The sequence below is a fragment of the Ictalurus punctatus genome, chromosome 16 (assembly GCF_001660625.3).
Source record: "Ictalurus punctatus breed USDA103 chromosome 16, Coco_2.0, whole genome shotgun sequence".
Classification (NCBI taxonomy): domain Eukaryota; kingdom Metazoa; phylum Chordata; class Actinopteri; order Siluriformes; family Ictaluridae; genus Ictalurus; species Ictalurus punctatus.
In genome coordinates this window covers 13,334,514-13,345,780 of record NC_030431.2, presented here as the reverse complement: position 1 = coordinate 13,345,780, position 11,267 = coordinate 13,334,514, and the positions used below count along the sequence as shown (strand labels likewise).

General features: G+C 37.0%; 1 non-coding gene across 1 annotated transcript; it reads right to left on the bottom strand.

Moving 5' to 3' along the window:
• Window positions 1-3,258: 3,258 nt before the first annotated feature.
• trnai-uau (transfer RNA isoleucine (anticodon UAU)) lies at window positions 3,259-3,351 on the bottom strand. Its single transcript is given in 2 exon segments — window positions 3,259-3,294; window positions 3,314-3,351. It is a non-coding gene; the product is annotated as a tRNA-Ile (tRNA).
• Window positions 3,352-11,267: the final 7,916 nt, after the last annotated feature.

The window sequence follows — 11,267 nt, the reverse complement described above, 5'->3', positions numbered from 1 at the left end:
TATTGATGGGGCCTCTGTGGGGCAACATCCTCTAACATTGAGGTTTAGGCGTGGTGTCAGGCAGCTGAGACCCATCTGCAGACCATGCATACCTTCCTGGGACATTTCTGTGGTCCTGGAAGGTCTATCAGGTGCCCCATTTGAGCCCTTAGAGTCAGCCTCAGAGAAGCTTCTGACTCTAAACGTAGCTCTTCTGCTGGTCCTGACATCTCTCAAGCAAGTAGGAGATCTACAAGCTCTCTCTGTTGACCCTTCCTGCCTTGACTTTGCCCCTGGATTAGCACAGGCCTTCCTATATCCTAGGCCAGATTATATTCCGAAAGTGCCTATGTCTATGACCCACTTTCTGGGTCTAGTAAGGGCTCTCTGTACTTACGTCTACTGCTCTAGCCAGTGGCGTAACTCAGAGCAGCTGCTGATCTGCTTTGACAGTGACAGTAGAGGTGGTGCTGTGTTGGTATGTGTGCTGTGGTGGGGTGGTATACGCTGCAAACATTCATTCAATATATAAATTCTACCCTGGACTCGAGTGACTTGCAGTGACCCTTGGGCTCAGATCTTTTGAACAGGCCATGCCCTCAGTATGAGGGAGGGGGTATATTCGTTCCACAGCGTGAAGCTCACATAAAGTTGAGTTTCCTTTGAAAGGGAATGTCTGGGTTAACACACATAACCCTGTTCCCTGACAAGGGAATGAGATGTTGCATACTTTTGTCATACTGTGGCCTGCCTGTGAATTGCATCTTCGCTTCAGATAATAGAGGCTGATGGCATGGTTCACAGGTGCCATTTTCATATCTTCATATCTGTGACATGCTAAATTGCCACGTCACTTGATCACGGTAGGCCTCTAAATAGACATGCTACACAAGCTTCAGATACCTGTCATATGCAAGGGCACTTCCCACAACATCTTGTTCAGGGTTATACCCAGACATTTTCCCCAGGAGGTCTCCCATCCAAGTACTGGCCAGGCTCAATCCTACTTAGCTTCAATGGGAAACTAGGTGATAGCTGCAGGGTGATATATGTATAAGCATTTGGAAGCTCAATAGTAGCAGCCTACCCCACCTGTCTGCCAGGTGACTACAAAGCAAAAACCTTAAAACAAACTATGGAAAAAAACAGCTGACACATGATGAAGGATGGCCTATTCCACTTAGATGAAGACTGGTTTATTCTATTTTAGTAGCTGGCTCATGAAGTTCAGTGGTTCTGTGCTGGACACCACAAATCTGTGGGTTCAAACTATAAAATAACCTGTTGCACACTTAAGCAAGGCCCATAAGCAGATGGAGATGCTGTGTACTTTTATTTTAACATACGGTGAGTACACGGATAAAAGGTTTACTCCAGTAGTGTAGTTTTGCAGATGCAATAGTCCAACTAAAGAACAGCAAGCAATTACACTGTGCAACCTCAGGCAAGAATACACATGGTATGGGTCTTTATCCAGTATTGATTATACAGGCATTATGATGGGAAATAGACAGTCTCAGTGATTCAATGTAAGATTTTGATTCATTTCGGACAAAGTAATGTAAAGTGCTCTTTCAGAAATTGGTGCATTTTAGCTGTCATTGGTTATGAAATTATAATAGCAGAAAAGCAACACTTTGGCCATCAAACTTCCTGAATCAAATAATATTTGGTAAAATCCTGAGATTATAGGAAAGGCAACAATGGAATAGTTTATGCCTAGACTTACCCTATAGATTTAGTGAATGATTACATGGACACTTTCGATTTGTACCTTCTAAGAACTACTGCTGTAATCATAAACACAGCCAATCCCAGAAATCACAATATCCTCATCAGGCTTGGGGAGTAACGGATTACATGTAATGACGTTACATAGTCAGGATTAAAAAAAACAACAACTGGTAACTGTAATCTGTTATAGTTATGTCAAAAAACAAAGTAATCAGATTACAGGTACATTTTGTAAAAAATGGGAATACTATCAGGATTAATTTATTTTTCATTTAAAACCAAATAAATTAATCTTTTGACATAACAGAATATAGACAGCCGCTTGATTATACTGTAGTTCTGGTTCTCTCTTGCCAGTCGTGACTCACCTGAACAACCTCCTGGTGCATGCGCAAAATTTTTTTGCACAAAATTAATTCTGTAGAAATTAATACAGCTTGTTCTCTGAAATGCTTTTGTTAGGGCGACCATACATCCTCTTTTTTCACGGAGATGTCCACTTTTTCAGACTTTAAAAAAAACATCTGGCCGGGATTTCTAAATTTGAGAAAATGTTCGTGATTCACTTTAATTTCATTATGATGACTTATGGTCTAATACTGCAACATGTGTGCGCATGTTTGCATTGCTTTAACCCCTCTCAGTAATTCCCCCTTCTTGCACACCAATTGGTCGATTCTAAAAGGCTAGCAGCAACTACTGGCCAAATTCCTGCCTCTCACCCATTAGCCTACTCTCAGCAAATGCGTGAAGGTGAAGTGCTGTTGTGTTTGGCATCAAACAGTTACTTGACAATAGCAGAAAATGGCAGCTGTCCTGAGTCAAAACAATGCCCATGGCCTTTTAAAGTAATTTTTAATTTAATGTTATCACATTGTGATTACATGTGTATTACATGGCCATTCAAATGTGTAAATGATGACAGAAGGGGCAGAAGGTACACTCATGGCATCTAATATTTTATTTTATTCCATGGACATTGAAATGAATGTAGGAATTTATATATATTTGCAGTATGTGATGCTAATAGTGTGTCTTTTTCAGAGTATTAAAATCTACATTCAAAGTGACACTGTTTTGAATGCTATTAAGATACAAACGCACAAAAAAATAGGTGTCCTCTTTTTGTAAAACCAGAATATGGTCACCCTAGCTTTTGTGATTAAATTACACATTTGGAAGATGCCCTTATCCAGAGTGACTTACATTGATCTCATTTATACAACTGAACAGTTGACGGTTAAGGGCCTTGCTCAAGGGCCCAACAGTGGCAACTTGGCAGTGCTGGGATTTGAACTCTGAAGTCCAATGTCTTAACCGCTGAGCTACCACTTCCCACATGTTTTGGGATAAAGATTTTATACATTGTTGAAAATGATCAAATCAACCATCCAACCCATTAAAAGCTTGCTTACAATATTCAAATAGGTAAAATTTGAAAGCAGCTTTCACTTACAGCCATAGAGAATTTGTGCTCTTTTTATATGCATATAGCAGCACAATGTGGCCACACTGAGAGTTTGGAAGCTGTGTTTTTAAAATCTGTGCTCCAGGTGAGGCTCAAACTCACAACCTCAGCATTGCTTTACCTGTACTGCTATATAAGTACCACGCGCTGACCGATTGCACCACTGGAGCCCTTGTAACATTAGCTGCATCAGGGGCAATGATATTTTACTTATTCTTTTATTTACTTATTTTCTTAAAACAAATCCGAACATTGAACGTTTTTAAGCTCTAAAATAAGCTCCAAATAAGTGTTTTAGATCATATTGCTTTTCTCTTGACTTTATTTACATATGTGGCCTATAAGTAATCCAAATGTAATACATTAAAAAGTAAAACATTACTAGTAAAAAAAAAAAAAAAAGTAAAACAAAACAAAAGTAAAACATTACTTTCTTATTGAGATACTTGGATTACGTTACTGATTAAATTTTTTATGATGCAATTTGTAACTGTAAAAGAATACATATTTAAAGTAACCCTTCCAACACTTATCCTCATACTAAACATTTTTTCAACACACTTATCATTGTTTACCTTTACTCTTCTACGTCTGTACACTGTACTGATTTATGGAGAACAATACAAGTTCATACAGGCTACACAGATGGAAAATTTCAAACATGTGTAATGTTTATTTTAAACAATAATTTGGAGAGTGTTAATAATATTTGTAATTAACTGACTACTGGAAGAAAAATCTTTTTTTGGAAAATGGAAATTTCTGCGGGCACACAGTGGCTTAGTGGTTAGCACGTTCGCCTAACACCTCCAGGGTCAGGGTTTTGATTCCCACTGTGGGAACTATGTGTGCAGAGTTTGCATGTTCTCCCCGTGCTGCCGGGGTTTCCTCCGGGTACACAGGTTTCCTCCCCCAGTCCAAAGACATGCATGGCAGGCTGGTTGGCATGTCCAAAGTGTCCATAGTGTATGAATGGGTGTGTGAATGTGTGTTTGATTGTGTGCCCTCTGATAGATTGGCACCCTGTCCAGGGTGTACCCTGCCTTGTGCCCGCTGCTCCCTGCGATAGGCTCCAGGTTTCCCCGTGATCCTGAAAAGGATAAAGCGGTATAGAAGATGGATGGATGGATTGATGGAAATTTCTGTTTGGCCTTAAGTAAGACACAGATGTGGCTGTGGATCAGGTGGTAGTTGTCCACTAATCGCAGGATTGGTGGTTTAGTTCCTGGCCCACATGTTCCTCCCAATGACAGGCTAGTGCCTTGCATGGTAGCTCTGCTGTCATTGGTGTGTGTGTGAATGGGTGAATGAGAAAAAGTGTAAATTGTTTTATAGAACTGTTAAGGTTAAAGGGGCTATATAAGTGCAGACCATTTACCAGTCTATGCACACTATTCTAAAGGTTTTAAGCCTGCAACAGACAGAATATATATTTTGTTGATGCAACAGCTAAATGAGACAAATATATATACCTGAGTCACTGAAAGCAAAATTATGCTAGCACAGATCACAATGTTTTAAGATGGCCCTCTTTGTCTAAAATATGTCAATATGAAGCTTCAAGCATTTATTTTCTGTGGAAAGGTAAAATTAAAATGAATAAAAAGTTATTCTCATATATGGCAAGATTTCATAAGCTAGTAACACATAAGTGTCTAAATTATTATGTTATGCATATGATTATAAAACTAATATGAATATGAAACACAGGAGCAAAATGCAAAATTTGTGAAATATGGTAAGGCATATTTGTCATTTTTTTCCTTTAACATATCCAAACATATGCACACATAAATACACCCATAGACAGGTATAAACGTTATGTAAAAATGTAAAAGGTGTTATGATGGAAATGCAGTCTGTTCATAAGCCAGTCATGAATCCTGTGTTCCCTGATGGTTCTCCAATTGGCCTTTCAAAACATGTCAAGGAGAAACACTTTTATGGTAAACAGAAGCAAATAAGGATGATGTACTATCACCCACACACAGACATGCACACAAATTCATATATACACCCACATGTAAATCAACATTTTGCACTGTATAATGTGGTGTCACACATCTGGCACACCTGTAAAATGATTTACAGAATCACTCAATTGTAGTGTTGAAAAGCAAATGTCATTTGTTTACTACACATAACAAGCTTTTAACGTAGTTTTAAGTAATATGCTCAAAGGGTATGGAATTAAAATTGTGTCAAAAATATTGAACGTAACTTTTCAAGAAACAAACAATGTCGTTTTTCGCTAATCATGGTTTATAAATGCACTGCCAGAGTTTTCATTTACACTTTTAAACTTTTCATTTACGATCCACAAGTTTATGTTCACCATTCTGGCACAAACCTCTTGTGTGGGTGGGCTTAACAGCATCTTACTCTTATTGGCTAGTGAGATTTGGATCGACAGCTACCTGACCAGGAAGTTTTTGGAGAGAGTTCTGGACATGGTTCTCTGTATAATTATAGTTTTTGCACTTTGTAGTGGAAATTACTTACTTACTTAGGAAGTATATTAGTTTTTAATTAATATCTGAGGTTTGGGTAGTCCCATACGACTATTTTTCTCGATCCAAATCTCACAATGAGAGAAAATCACTGTTAAGCTTTCCCACATGTGAGATTTGTGCCAGAATGGCAAACATAAATTTGCGGAGCATAAATGCAAACTTTGACAGCGTAAACAAAAACTCTGGCAGCGAATTCATAATCCATGACTAGCGAAAATGAAGCTTAGAAAACAGTTAAAAAATAATGCTGCTTATTTGAAGACCATGTTAAATTTAATCCACTGAGTTCACTGTTTTCACTTTCAGAGTGTTTTTTTTTTCTTCTTTCTCATTGGATATTTATGTTCGTTTCTTGAAAAGTTACATTCAATACTTTTAGTAAAATTTAATTTCATAAAAGGGTTGATTTAAGGAAGACCACAGGTGGAAATGAACAAACTCTAAAGTTCTCTCATTACAGTACTTGACTACATGCAGTAGTTCACTGTAACGGTACTTTTTTGAGTGTAATTAAATCATAGTTTTACTTTTACGTAATTCTAAAAAAAAATTGTTATTCAACTTCTCTATATTTGCTTTAATCACTGTTAAAAAGTAAAAAAAAAAATGTATTTAGCCATTGAAGACAGTATGTGCACATTTCAAGACCCAGTCAAAATTTCCTGATGAAAGTCTTCACTATAGATGACAAATGCATAGTCAGCAACAGCAATGTCTGAGACAGTGGATGCAGATGAGCAGCCTTGTCAACAGTGTGATAATGATACAAATCATACGAGCAAAGATATTGGCATTTCACAGCTTAGTGTTCAAACTACAGACACATGAACATGTAAGACATTAGCTAGCTGCGTAAGCTAGACTAGCTAGCCAGATCCTTTGGTGGTTTACACTATGAAAGCTCTGTATTAAACTTAAGATATCACTTAAATGTTATGTACTGATTACCCATTGTCTTAAATATAAGTGCTGCTACAGTCTATAACCCCTGGCAAAAACTATGGAATCACCACACTTACTTTGTAGCAAATAAACAAATTACTGATATAACACAAAACAATTTTTGTTTAATAGCTGAACATTCTGGCTTTATGAAACATACCTCAAATTAATTAAATTAAATTGTTTTAATTAATGGCATATTTTTCCAGATGAAGTAGAGGAAAAAATTATGGAATCACTCAATATTGAGGTAAAAATTATGGAAGCATCAACAAAAAAAATCACATTTAGTAATTTGCTGCTCCGTCTCTGGCTTTTATGACAACCTGAATTCTTTCTGGCATGGAAATCACTAATAAAAAACAACAACATTATTTTCCATTAAGCTGGTTCCAACTTTCTCGAATAGCGGTTGACAATAGCGGAGATCAGTTTTGCAGGATGGACCCTTGCCATGGACCAATTTTTGGAACCACCATAAAGTTTCGGACTGTTTACTGGCCAGGTCATTGGGTTGATATGCCTTTCCTGAAGAAAAACTTTTACACTTTTTGCTCTGTGGCAAGATGCATTATCATCCTAAAAAATGACTTTATCACCACCAAACATATTTTCTATGGATGGAATGAGAAAAGTGTACAAAATTTCAGTGTGCACCTGTGCATTGACTGTTGAGGTCTCCCCTGGTCCTTGACCTGACATGCAAACCCATATCATACAGTAAATGAGTGGGGAAATTTGATTGTTTTTTCTTCAGGCAGTCATTGTAGGAAATTAGGGATGTATGAAAGTATAAAAACAAAAATTTTGTGAAATGTCAAGCCTGAAGGCAGCTAAATGTAACATGAGATGTATAGGATATGTGTAGGAAAGGGCGAGAATAGATAGGCCCCAAAAGAGGCCCCCACGACAGCTGCAATGTTAAGATACAGTAAGCGAGTGCATAAGCACAGACAGAAAGAACACACACACACACACACACACACACACACACACACACACACACACACACACACACACACACACACACACAGGAATAAAATTTAGGATGGACTTTTTTATTAACAGAATACATGCATAAATAGAACATTAAAAAGAAACATTACTCTATTTTTTTTTTTACAGATTAAGGTTTTACAGAACACCTCACAGGACATAAAGTCTTTTTATTTACATGCCAAGGCCACTGAGTATCTAGCGTGGACTTAGGTACAACCGAAAGTAAAGGTGTCTGAGTCGCATGGGAAACATAAGAATAGGTTCATCTTGGGAGGCCCTGGGTTTATTTTGGATAGCCCAGGGTTGTTTGACCAAATTTCTAACTACAGAAATACACATAAAACATAGAACAGTTAAAAGCACGAGTCTGAACCTAAAGAGCACAAAGAGCATAAATAGAGGTACAACTGTACAGAATAGACAAAATGTTAGAATGTTCACTCACCCATGGCAAGAGATAAGGCTGTCACTCATCCGTGGTAGAAATAGTTAAAAAGATGAAGGAAGGAAGTGCTAGGAAAGATATAGGCTCTTCAGTGTAAATTACACAAAAAAATGACGTGAGAAACAGACCAAGGCAAAGATAGTGGGAAAATTTAGGGCAGCATTCATAGAAAAACCTAAAATCTCTTGGAAATTATGGGAACTTACATAATCAGGATACGTGTGAAAACTTGTGATTGGATGTGCAAAAGGGGAAACATGAGTGATTGGTTAAAGGAACATGTAAGAAATGTATATGAAGAGATTATAAACAGTGAGGTCTTCGTGAGTTCAGCTGTTTTATTCATTTTAAGTGTAAGATAGATCATTTAACTAATTATATAGCTTGTTTCTGTGAGCTAGCAGGGTCAATGTAGGTTGGAGAAGCAAAATATCCTTCATCATCTTTATATGTTTCATTAGAAGAACACCAGACAAAAGTTCCAGCATCATCTCCTTGGCCAATGCAGATTAGTGATTCATCACAGAATATCACTTTCATCCAATCATCCACACTCCATGTTTGCTTCTCTTTAGCCCACTATAACCTTATTTTCTTCTGTTTACTGTAGGTGTTAGAGCTGGTTTTCTTTTGGCTTTCCTGTATGTAAATCCCATTTAATTCAGCCGATTTCTTAGAGTTCTGTCACAAACATTGACTCTTGTGTCCACCCATTTGTTTTTCATTTGTTTTGTTGTGCATTTTCTATTTTCAAGGCATATTGCTTTGAGTTTTCTATTCTCACATTTGCCATCTTCTTTGGTCTACCTGTATGTTTTCCTTTTATAACATTCCCATTTTGTTTATACTTGCACCAAATTTTAGACACAGCTGACTGGGAACAACCAACATCTTTTGCCACACTTTGTGTTGGATTTCCTTCTTGAAGTAGTTTCCATTGTTTAAACTGACAACTGTCTTGTTGGGGCCATGTTTCCTTTCCATAGGTTAAGGTCTGTAAGCACTCTCTTTTAACTGCTGACTAATTTGCATTTTTAGACTTGCTGGTATTTGTTATAGAAACACAAATTACATGGTGATTCCATATTTTTTTCCTCAACATTGAGTGAATCCATGATCCCCCCCCCCCTCTACTTGATCTGGAACAAAATATGCCATTAATTAAAATAATTTAATTTAACTTGTTTGAGGTATGCTTCACAAAGCTACATTTAAATAAAAATTGTTTTGTGTCATATCTGTAATTTGTTTATTTTCTACGAAGTAAAAAATCTGGGTGAATGGTAAGGAGAGAAAGATAAGGAGAAAGATAATTAGAGAGCTACTGTTAATGAGAGAGATTTGAAAAGAGGGATAAATGAGTGAATGAGAGTGTATTTTTTTTTAGCTTTAAGGGAAATTGAAGGTATCAATCAAAGAGCATTTTGTAGCGTACATAGCATTTATATCCCCTGAAAAGATGTTCTTTGACATTTAAAGGCTTAACTTGCTGGACTAGGCTAAAGGTTGCAGAAAAATGCTAGGAATCACTATCAGTTGAAAAATAAAGAAAATGATTTTACATTAATCACAAATGCGGTTAATGAACCAACACGCATTCTCAATTCATACAAAACTTTTTCATATGGGCTAATTTAGGAATCGAAAATGCACAGTAGGGAGGTTCTGCTCTACAGTTGGTACTGAAATATGAAACATTATTGAAGCCTTCAACCAGCAGATTGGGAAAACCCTTCAGTAGGAAAAAGTTGAGCACTTTCTACTATATGTACATACGCACACCCACTTTCCATTTTATTAGAAACACCTATACACCTGTACATTCATGTAGTTATCTACTCCAGCAATCATGTGGCAGCAGCACAATCCATAATATAATGCAGATACAGGCCAAGGGCTTCAGTTAACGTTCACATCAAAGCATCAGAATGGGAAAGACTGTGATTTCAGTAACTTTAACCGTGACATGGTTTTGTGGCATGGAGCCAGATGGACTGGTTTGAGTATTTCATAAACTGCTGACAGTTCTGTGGGTGGAAATGCCTTGTTGATGAAAGAGGTCAGAGGAAAATGGCCAGAATGGTTCAAGCTGTCAGGAATGATATAGTAACTCAAATAATCACTCTACACAACCGTGGTGAGCAGAAAAGCACCTCAGAAAACACAACACATAAAACCTTCAGGTGGATGAGCTACAACAGCAGAAGACCACAACAGGATCCACTCCTCTCAGCCAAAAATGGGAATCTAAGACTATCATGGGCACAGGCTCACAGAAACTGGACAGTTGAAAAAGACTGGAAAAAGACCAGGTGACTTTTTTCTAATCTTCAATTGTCCAGTCTGTAAACTACATTTAAACATCTAAAATCTTTGTACACTGTCATCTGTGTGTAAGAACTTTTCTCTGTTCAGATGATGTGATGGCGCAGGAGCATCACTGACATTTTGACAGCTGGTATCTGATTAAAAATTATTAGGCTTATGTCCATTTCACTACGAAATGTAAGTATCCAAAAATGTAATCAAACTGTGTGGAAATCATACTTAGCCAGCAAGGTTTTAGACATCTTTAGACAGACTGACTGCATTTACTATTAAATTTGTTAAAGTGGCTTTTTACCCGATGTGTTCTTTGTAGGCAGATGCAAAGGCAAGGTTAGAAAGTAACCTAAATAAAAATATTTTCACATCACTTTAGTAAAATATATTAGGTTTCTTAAAGCAAAGATGTATTTTATTTTCACAAAAGCTACATTTTGGTCAAAACCAGATCATAATTTTTGGCTGTATTCCAGAATTCAGCCACAGCAACATCCAGCTGGTTTTCACAGACCACCAGACATATGGACAATGATCACTTGATCACTGAATTATGGTAATAATAAATTGGTGTCATTAGGAAACTAACTAACCATGGTAGTGTGCAGAGTTTGGTGTAACGCATTACTGTCATCTAATTACTTTTTGTGATAATGAAGTAATGTAATGTATTACATTTTAAATTTATGTAACTTGATTACAGTTACTGATCTCAATAAAATTACATTACTTGCATTACAAATTTATTGTTAAGAAAACAATATTAAATAAAATGCATTTTCAAAATAAATCATGCTTACCCTGAAGATTTTTTTCTTTAGCCCTGAATAATTCTCCAATTGGAGCAGTCTGTCACTGCATAACT